This window comes from Rattus rattus, chromosome 14 (genome assembly GCF_011064425.1).
Source record: "Rattus rattus isolate New Zealand chromosome 14, Rrattus_CSIRO_v1, whole genome shotgun sequence".
NCBI lineage: Eukaryota > Metazoa > Chordata > Mammalia > Rodentia > Muridae > Rattus > Rattus rattus.
In genome coordinates this window covers 30891428-30900816 of record NC_046167.1, presented here as the reverse complement: position 1 = coordinate 30900816, position 9389 = coordinate 30891428, and the positions used below count along the sequence as shown (strand labels likewise).

Sequence of the window (9389 nt, the reverse complement as noted above, 5' to 3'; positions counted from 1 at the left end):
TAAAAAATTGTTTCAGAGAAACTATTTTAAAAATACCTTTTTTATTATATAGGTTGCAAGTGTGTAACATCCATGTGTTGGCTTTATATTATTTTCTAAAACTGTATGTTTTTATTGTCAACCTATACTCAATATATTATTTTCATGCGTTTCTCTACTTTGTTTGTAAAAAAGAAATAATACTGTTTTCTCACAATATTTTGATAGTTTTGCTCCTAAATTTCTGTTTCAATTCCATCTGGAGTTGATTTGGGGTTAGCTCTTCCTCTACCCACCCTGAACAGACCCATGTTCTCCTGATCTTGCCTTGGGCCAGGTCACCAACAACCTCTGTGTTGCTGAGTCAAAAGACTTCCGCAGCCTTATTGCCTTTGACTTCCCTGCAGTATTTGTTGGAGTTGAGGCAGGTCCTTTGCGTAACATACCTCCTTCTCTGAGCTGGTGGGACAGCACGGCTCCCTAACTCTTCCAACACCTCCCCATTTCTCTATCCTTCCCAGTGGGCATCATCATCTTCGTTTTATGTCTGGAACTCAGTTGAGAGACACTGACAGTTTACGCAGAAGTTTATTTAAAAAGCAAAACAAATACTCCAAAGAGACGTGTGTGGGCTCTTCTCAAAAGCTAGGGCAGGGCTGCTGGGGCCGCTGCTGCAGCTAGGATAGCGAGATAGTGGCTGCTACACTGTGACTCTCTCATAATAATAAAAGGAAAAATCGACCTCAGTATCATAGAGTATGCAGTTGAGTATGTCACTCGGTGTTCTATTGCTATGAAAAGACACCATGGTCCATGGCAATTCTTATAAAAGAAAGCATTTAATTTAGACTCGCTTATAGTTCTCAGAGGTTCTCAGAGGTTCTCTCAGAGGTATGGCAGGGACCATACCAGCACACAGGCAGACATGGTAATGAAGAAGAAGCAGAGAGGTCTATGTCTGAGTCTGCAGGCAGCAGGAATAGAGAGACAATGAAGTTGGTTTGTGTTTTGAAACCTCAAAACCCACCCACGATGACATACCTCCTCCGCCTAATCCTCTCAAATGTTGCTCCCCCAGTGATTCAAATCTATGAGGCCATTCCCATGTAAACCACTATAGTTGACTTTCCCATGTTTGGGAAAATCACAGGAGCCAATACATTCATAGAGCAATACACAGGCCTGGGAAAACCACCTATTTGACCTTGGTATTTCCCCTGCTAGATACCATGTAGAGTTAAAAATATTTATGAATGTTTATGAAGAGGCTAGCATATTCAAAATTTTCCTTTCTGACCTAGATGGACAAGATCTTACCTTTAAGATCTTTCCCCATGATTCTCTATAAAAGCCCAAAGGGGTGTGTGTGTGTGTGTGTGTGTGTGTGTGTGTGTGTGTGTGTCAGAAGCACAGAGCAAATATATCTTAACAAAGCCAAAATCTTTTGAGGCTCAAATCTTTTGTTAGCACACTGTGTGGGCCTGCCATCTGAATGTTTGGTATAAGAGATTCCTATTTGTAGCTTCAAGGACCACCAGCCACATGGGAATTCTGACTGTCAGGAGACAACAGGCTCCAGAAACAGCTGCGGTTGACTTAGCTACTCTTATCTAACCCCATTTTCAATGGCTTATCTTGGGACTGCTTTCCATTTTGATTTTGTTTTGTTTTAAAGCAGGCTTCACAGTTAAAGAGGGGGCCAGGGTTTCACGATGACTTGTCAATCAAATTGATACTGGGCTTGAGCTGCCTTCTTTAAAGATGTCTTCACATCCACCTCCCCTTTCCCTTTGGTTAATCTACAGTCAACCTCACACTGAGTGGGCTCAACGCTGAACCCCGACTCTCGCCCTCTGTGCCAAACCTGTTCTTTTCTAAGCCTAGTTGGATCTACTCTTGCTGCTTCATTGAGTCACCAAAATATCTTTCCCTTCCCTTAATCTGTCAATTTCATCTATCAATATACCGTGACTGGATCTGCCTTTATTCCTGTGGCTACCACTGTCACTCAGAATCTCACCCTTCTTTTTTTTTTTTAAAGATTTATTAATTTTATTTATATGTGTACATTGTAGCTGTCTTCATACACACCAGAAGAGGGCATCAGATCTCATTACAGATGGTTGTGAACCACCATGTGGTTGCTGGGAATTGAACTCAGGACCTCTGGAAGAGCAGTCAGTGCTCTTAACCACTGAGCCATCCCTCCAGCCCAGAATCTCACCCTCTTGTCCCTGCATCTATTCTCTCTTCCCATCACAGGGACTATGAGACAGCTCAGTGGATGAAGGTGCCAACCACCAAGTCTGATGACCTGAGTTTGACCCCTGAGACCTACAACGCAGAGAGAGAGAGAGAGAGAGAGAGAGAGAGAGAGAGAGAGAGATGCAAAAACATTTATTTTTAAAGAGGTCATGTTAGTGCCTGTTACCTTCAGCACTGCCACTTGAGCTAACCAGAACTGGTGGAGTCAAGTTGGTTGTCAAAGCAAGCACCAGATAACCTCTGACTTCATAACCACCTCATTTGCACACTAAGCAACAGAGACCCCAGAGTCGTAACGGTCAGACAATTGCCATGACAACTGGAAAGAAACATTAAAGGGGTGAAAAGAGGTTGAAGTCCCAGAAAATCCCAGCCTCTCCTCAGAAAGACACGTCTCGCCCTCTGTCTTCTCTGTATGGCCGTCCTTTACTCTGAATCCCGTGGATGCCAGGTTAAGGAGCTAATCGCCAGCTCCGTCACCACAGTTCCTAGTCTTAGCCAAAGACAAAAGTCTCCTCCACTTCCCAGGTGATGCTGGTCTTGCTGCTGGTCCCACAAATCCCAAGGAAGAAAAGGGGTCAGTTAGAGTGTAAAACTTGTCAAGATCTTTGAACATTCCAGGGGGGTTCCCGGAGTACCCACAGCAATCCGGGCTTCTTTGCAGGGTCTCTAAGACCTGCATGACCTGGTCCTCACTACCACCTCAGGTTGGTTTCTGCTTTGCACACAGGTCTCCCTTCATTTTCAAGCTAATCCAGATTTCCCACAGTCAGATTTTCTGGACCTGAGCTTCTTCCCGAGAGACTTACCAGAAATGGATTCCTCACACTCCTGAAAGCCGAAAATCTTGAGAGAAGTATTTTAGAGCTGAGAAATGGGTTCTGAAAAGTCACCTCGCTCAAATAACCACTTCTAGTTCCCTCATAAGAAATGAACTCTCTACAGTAATAGATTTTCTTGCAACTGTGGTCATTTTTAGAGATGAACAGAGAAATGGCTAACAGAACTCGACTATGCCCAGATCAAGAAAGTTTTATTTCTGTGAATCAGAACTATAGAAATGGAAATTTTAATGTTTACATTTGTTTATTTTTACAGTTTTTTATATGTAGTTTGTATATGTATTCATGTGTGTCCATGTCTGTGTGCGTGTGTGTGTGTGTGTGTGTGTGTGTGTGTGTGTGTGTGTGTGTGTGTGTGTGCGTGCGTGTGTGTGTGTGTGTGTGTGACAGAGAGAGATTGGAGGCTGACACCAGGCATCTTGCTCTATTACTCTCCTCTGTATTTTTTGGGTAGGATTTCTCACTAAACCTAAAACTCACCAGTTGGCTGGCCTGGCTGGCCAGTGAGGGCCAGGGTTCTTCCTTACTTCGTGTGCCTCGTGCTGGGAATACAAGAGTGCTGCTGCTGGCATCACTCTTTCTGGGGATCTGATCTCAGGTCCTCAGCTTGTGCTGTAGGCACTTCCCAAATGTGCCATCTCCCAGCCCGGATGCTCTCATTTATAGAAAATAGGAATCTGTAGCCGAGAACACTGCGTAAAGGGCTATGCATTCCCTTACGTGAGAATTTTCTTGAAAGAGTTGGAACATCCTGTTCTGTCTTCCTGTTTTGTTGTTTATGGGCATGATGAGCAAGCAGACCTAGAAGTACTCTTCAGGATGGCCTGGCAGGGGCACAGTCTTCCCCAGGCTCTCCTTTCCTGCTGGTTTAAGAGGGCCTGCTTTTCCTCAGGAAGGCTTTTGGGATATCTCCTCTCTTAAACAGATAAGTTAAAGGTTATCTTATCTCAGTAAACACACTGATCTTCGGACAACCCATTAACTCCTTCCAAAGAATCTGGAAGTTTCCAGGACAAAAGATGCCATTCTAGGTCTCTAGGAGTAAACTGCACAGCGCTGATATCTGGGGGCATCTGTTCACACCAGCCCATTATGCCCATAGAGTCGTTACACAGAGATAGCTCTCCGGTGGCTTGCAGTGTCTCTTACAGAAGAGTCGCCTGTGTAGTTGCTCCTGTCCCATGCCCACCAGGGGACAAGATTCTAGGGTTTGACTCTGTGGTTTCCCTACACCAGTCACCTACCGTCTCTCTTCCACCCTCATAGGAGGTGCCTCAGTGTACCATAGCAGCAGCACTGAGCCACACAAAGGTCTCTGTCCTAGGATGCTTTCAAATTCCCCCTGGGCAGAGTCAGCCCTCTTCTTCCCCTGCTGTTTTAGATGGGTGGTCTTCAGGAAGCCACCATTTCCTACCTTCTACCTGGCAAGATGAAGGACCCTTGCTGGTTCAGTGATTGGGGCTTCTCATTTAGTTAATGAGCCCAACAGATAGGTGAATACTTAGTTGAACAGAATTACACTTGGCTTTATGATGGTTTATCTGATCCTCCATCAGGATACCATACCTGTTTTCAAATAGTCATTTTTTATCATTCTTGTTTATGTGTCTCTGGGTATGTATGCTGCTTCTTGATGCCCAAGGAGGACAGAAGATGGTCTTTATATCAACAACTGAGTAATGATAGCACAGTTTCTAACTCTGAGACAAAGCCACGGTACCATCCCAGGACTAGACTCATCCAAACATCATGCTGCCCAGAAAGCAATTTTTATAATGACCTATTTTTAAAATTGGGTCATTGTACTAAGAGGGGCAACGTGCCACAGAAGGTCACATGTGGTGGTGATGTGCCCTGCCTGCCTGGCTATGACATCAGAGTGGCCTTGCCTGTGAGCTAAGGGAGAACACCCATGGATGCCCCACAGATGACTCAGTCAGAAGAAAGAGTGCTGTGAACAACTTGGACGTCTGTGGAACAAAGGTCATTCATAGCTGAACAAAGTGCAGGGTCATTCACAGTCGAGTAAAGCACATGCAGCTCCATGAGGGGAAGGGGGGAGCAGACAGATCTGGTATTGGGCAGGCACCTGTTCACAGCAGTAAAGGAACGGCACATGCAGATGGATTTCTGGTTTTGGACAGAGAATTGACAAACTGTATTCTGGTTTTTCTCTTAAAAATAAGCTTGTTATTTTAGTAGCCTTCCTGAAAAACCAGTGCAAATATAGTACGAGTCCCATATGCCTGCCTCCAGCAGGTCTTGATGTGAACATTGGTCACAAGTCCTGAGCCAATGTCACCACCAACTAAAGTCTCTTTTTAACTGATGTCCTCTTTCTAACCCAGGGCCCTACCAGGGAGCCCTCTGTGATGTCAAGTCATCTGGTCCCTTCAGGCTCCCATTCACTGTGGTGATTTTCCAACCTCACATGGCCCTTTCCTACAGAATATTAACAACGCTGAGATGCTTACAGTAATTCATGGCCCATCCTCCATATTGGTTCTGCCTAATGGTAGGAGGTGGAGGCTGTAGGTTTGGGAGGCTAACCACAGAGATACATGTCATGCTCCTCACATCTTCCGCTTGCTTGAGACAGGCTGTCACTACACAGGCCAAGCTCTCGTCTCACAGTCCCCCTACCCCTGCAGCCCGGACTCTAAGCATGCACCACCACACCCAGCTACAAAGATGTTTTTTTGCCCCATTCTGCTTTTAATCTTAGACTAAATCGTGCTTATTTACACAATCAAGGTTTTGCAGCAGAGGCAGACTGTAGCCAAGATCGGAGCAAAATATGTAGATGATTTACTAACCCTATGGTGCAGTCAGTTGCTATGTTTCATTGACTACAGTTTTATGGGCTCGAGAGCGAATCTCATGGTGGTAAAAGTTTTATGACTTCCATTAATTCAGTGTCCTCCGCTGCCACGTTTCTCAACTTGCTGTCAAGCCACAGAACTATATTTTTAGGATATTCCTAAGTGAAGCAGTGTGCAGACTCACCAGACAAAATTTAGAGCAAACTTTCCTGAGAAACTGCAGCAGATACATTCACACACACACAGACACACACACACACACACACACACACACACACACACACACACACAGAGTCTTATGTGTAAGAAGCTGGGAGAAAGTGACAAAGAACAAGAAATGTCTCCTCTATGTGTCCTGGTTGCCATCATTTCCCACTGAGGCTTCACTGTGCTTAGTGTTAGGGACAAGCTGGATCAAGTAGCAGTGATGTGACAGGGTTGAGTCTGGTCTCAGGGCAGATGCCAGGATCTCCAGGCTCTTGTGTGTTTTTACTATGAAGTTCACAGAGATGCATGGTTAGTTATGGAAGATGAGATTGCTCAAAAAGGAAGATACAGAGGAGCCTGGAGGTGTGCCATCGCCCCTGGCACACAGAGGGCAACATGAGAAAAATGCATGGCAAGCAAAGTCCACAGTGACCTCTTATGGGTCACTCATGTCACGCATACCTCTCCCAATTGTCTACCACCTAGGGTTTTCAGAACATGCTTTTGAGGCTGAAGGAAGCCCAGGTTGACCCAAGTCTTCCCCCTTGTGTGTTAGCTTCTGGACTTTGCTCCTCCACCATTTTTTATTTTTCCACATCAGTGAGGCAGGAAAGCAGGAGGAGATGGGGAGGAAGGAAAATGGGAAGACGAAAAGCCAGGCAAGTGAAGAGAGCTGCTGCTGCCTGAGGGCTGAAATCTGGCCTCATTACTGTGTTAGTCACTCTCCCAGAACAATATTCAGCGTCTGAAGCCTTTCGACTTCCTAGGCTCTCCCTTCACACAGAGATATTTGTATTTGCTTGTTGTGTTGGTATAAAGATCAATATGTTGATATTAGATGCTAAAAATTTGTCTTTTCTGACTATAAAAGAAATGAAGACAAGTAAAGCAGGTTGTACTAACGTCTAATGAGCTGATCCATTTGGCTCAGAAGATACCCTGGTTCCTTGGTAAGTGCAGCTTGCATGAGTCACTATGTGATTGCTGACGGATGCTGTGTGTGACCCTGGGTCATCTTTGTAATGTTAAGTGGAAATGCTTGACTTCATTCCTAAGGTTACACCTCAAATATCAGTGGAAAACCCTTCACATTGTAGCGTGATGTCATCAAGAGCACCCCCCCCCAGTGACTAAGGAAGGACATGGTCATGGAGAAAGGACTTTTGCTCTTGGATTTTATAGCATAACCTCATCCTGTGCACATCTCTGCCATAAATGCAGTGCTTAGGGCAGAACAAAGCAATCCAGAATGATAAGCAATCTGGGAGGGAGATGCCAACAGAGATTCTGTGGGCATTAAGCATGCAATTTTTAAAATATGAGATAAGGAAATGCAAAAGCCAATTCCCAACACATCCCACCCCTGGAAATTATCATACTGACTTTCAAAAAAAATCTTAGCATGTGCTATCAACCCAGGCATTTATTTACTGAATTGATCTAGCTTAAAAATGGAGTTCATTTTCTATAAACCAAATCTCTAGAGAAGCTCTCCAGGAAAATTAGGATGAATCACTCACTTTTTGAAGTAGGACTTATCCTGCTCCACTCCAGGGCTGAGGGAGAGGAGGAACTGTGTACTATGTTCCCATTGAGGGACCATTTCAATGGCCACTGTCAAAGACAGAGACATTCAATTGAAGTGCATTTCTCTTTTTTCTTTTTCTAAGTTATTTTTTTCCAAGCATTTAAGCTCTGTGAGAAGAGCCAACGTACAAGTTCTGTTTGATGCTGAATTTCCAGGGCCTGGAATAGTCTTGGCACGGGTTGGTTACTGATCAAGCAGTAAATTCAAAGTCTCCTTCCAGAGATCACTGGGAACAAACAACTGAATATTTATAGAAAATCGCAAGAAGTAGTTACTCAATCAGACTGTGTTCGAGCTGGAAAATTCTAGATTGTTCCCACTGGTTGATGGGATGAAGACACCGCTGAAAGGACCAGAGGTACAAATAGAAGTAGAGTTGTGGAGGATTCGCTGTTTCTAGTACCTCGGGCTTCAAACCACACTTCTCACTGAAGGCATCTTGAGGCAGGATAGGCTGCAGAGTGAGGTGCATACCACCATACAGAAAGCCTCCAGAGCTGGCATGTGAGGAAATCTGCTTGCAAAGAGGATGACGTGGACCCTGGGACACCCCAGCCTCATTACCCACCATTCCCCCCCCCCCAGGTTATCTGCGGCTGCTGTCTGATTCGTTGTATGAAATGCACACCCCGGCGGTGATTTAAGATGTGAGGGATACTAACATTCAGTGCCTGAAGTTGCAAATGGCCCAAAGTCCTAGTGACATGATGGAAAGGCCAAGGCCCTTTGTGCACTGGACTGTTGACCTTTCAGATTTTTTTCCTTGCTCTTCCTCTTCCTCCCATGGACACACTGACTCTCCTTCTACAGTTAGTCACATGTCTCTGTCCATTTCCTTGTTCAGGGATCCAGGAGCCTGGAACTCCCAGCTGATACCCTGCAGGCCCAGAAACTCACAAATACCCGTATAAACATCAGACAGGGGACTAACAGTCATCTCCCCTCAGGTGAGTCACAGCCTGCCTGCCCTCACACAGCCGATCCTAATCAAGGCCAGATCACCTGAAACCAGACCAGGCCACTCTGCCTTCCAAGCCACAGGCTCCTACACTGCTCTCTGGCCTCCAGGCTGCCATGCAGAGCCGCACGTATGAGAAGCTCACCTCTGCTCGGGGTTTCGCCTCCCACACTGTTCTCCAAGCACACAGGGGGACCTTAGATGGTTTGCCTGGTGTGCCCGGGTAGTAGTAACAAAGTATGGGTGTCAGTGAACAGGATTGTTGGGGGAAGGAGGGGGAGGGGAACACCCGTATAGAAGGGGAGAGGGAGGGGTTAGGGGGATGTTGGCCCGGAAACCGGAAAGGGAATAACAATCGAAATGTAAATAAGAAATACTCAAGTTAATAAAAAGAAAAATGAAAAAAAATAAAGTATGGGTGTCAGTGAACGTGATTGTTGGGGGAGGGGTAATGGGGGAGGATGGGGAGGGGAACACCATTATAGAAGGGGAGGGGGAGGGTTAGGGGATGTTGGCGGGAAACCGGAAAGGAATAACAATCGAAATGTAAATAAGAAATACTCAAGTTAATAAAGAAAAAAAATGAAAAAAAAAAAAAACAAAAAACAAAAAAATAAAGTATGGGTGTGATTTTAGGCCATCTGATACCAAACTCTGAGTTAAAAGACAAGCTTTGGGGGCTGGAGAGATGGCTCAGTGGGTAAAGGTGCTAGCCACATAGGCTGGAG

General features: G+C 45.1%; 1 pseudogene; it reads right to left on the bottom strand.

The window, feature by feature from the left end:
* Nucleotides 1-1097: 1097 nt before the first annotated feature.
* LOC116884073 lies at nucleotides 1098-1198 on the bottom strand (annotated as a pseudogene).
* Between the last annotated feature and the right edge of the window lie 8191 nt (nucleotides 1199-9389).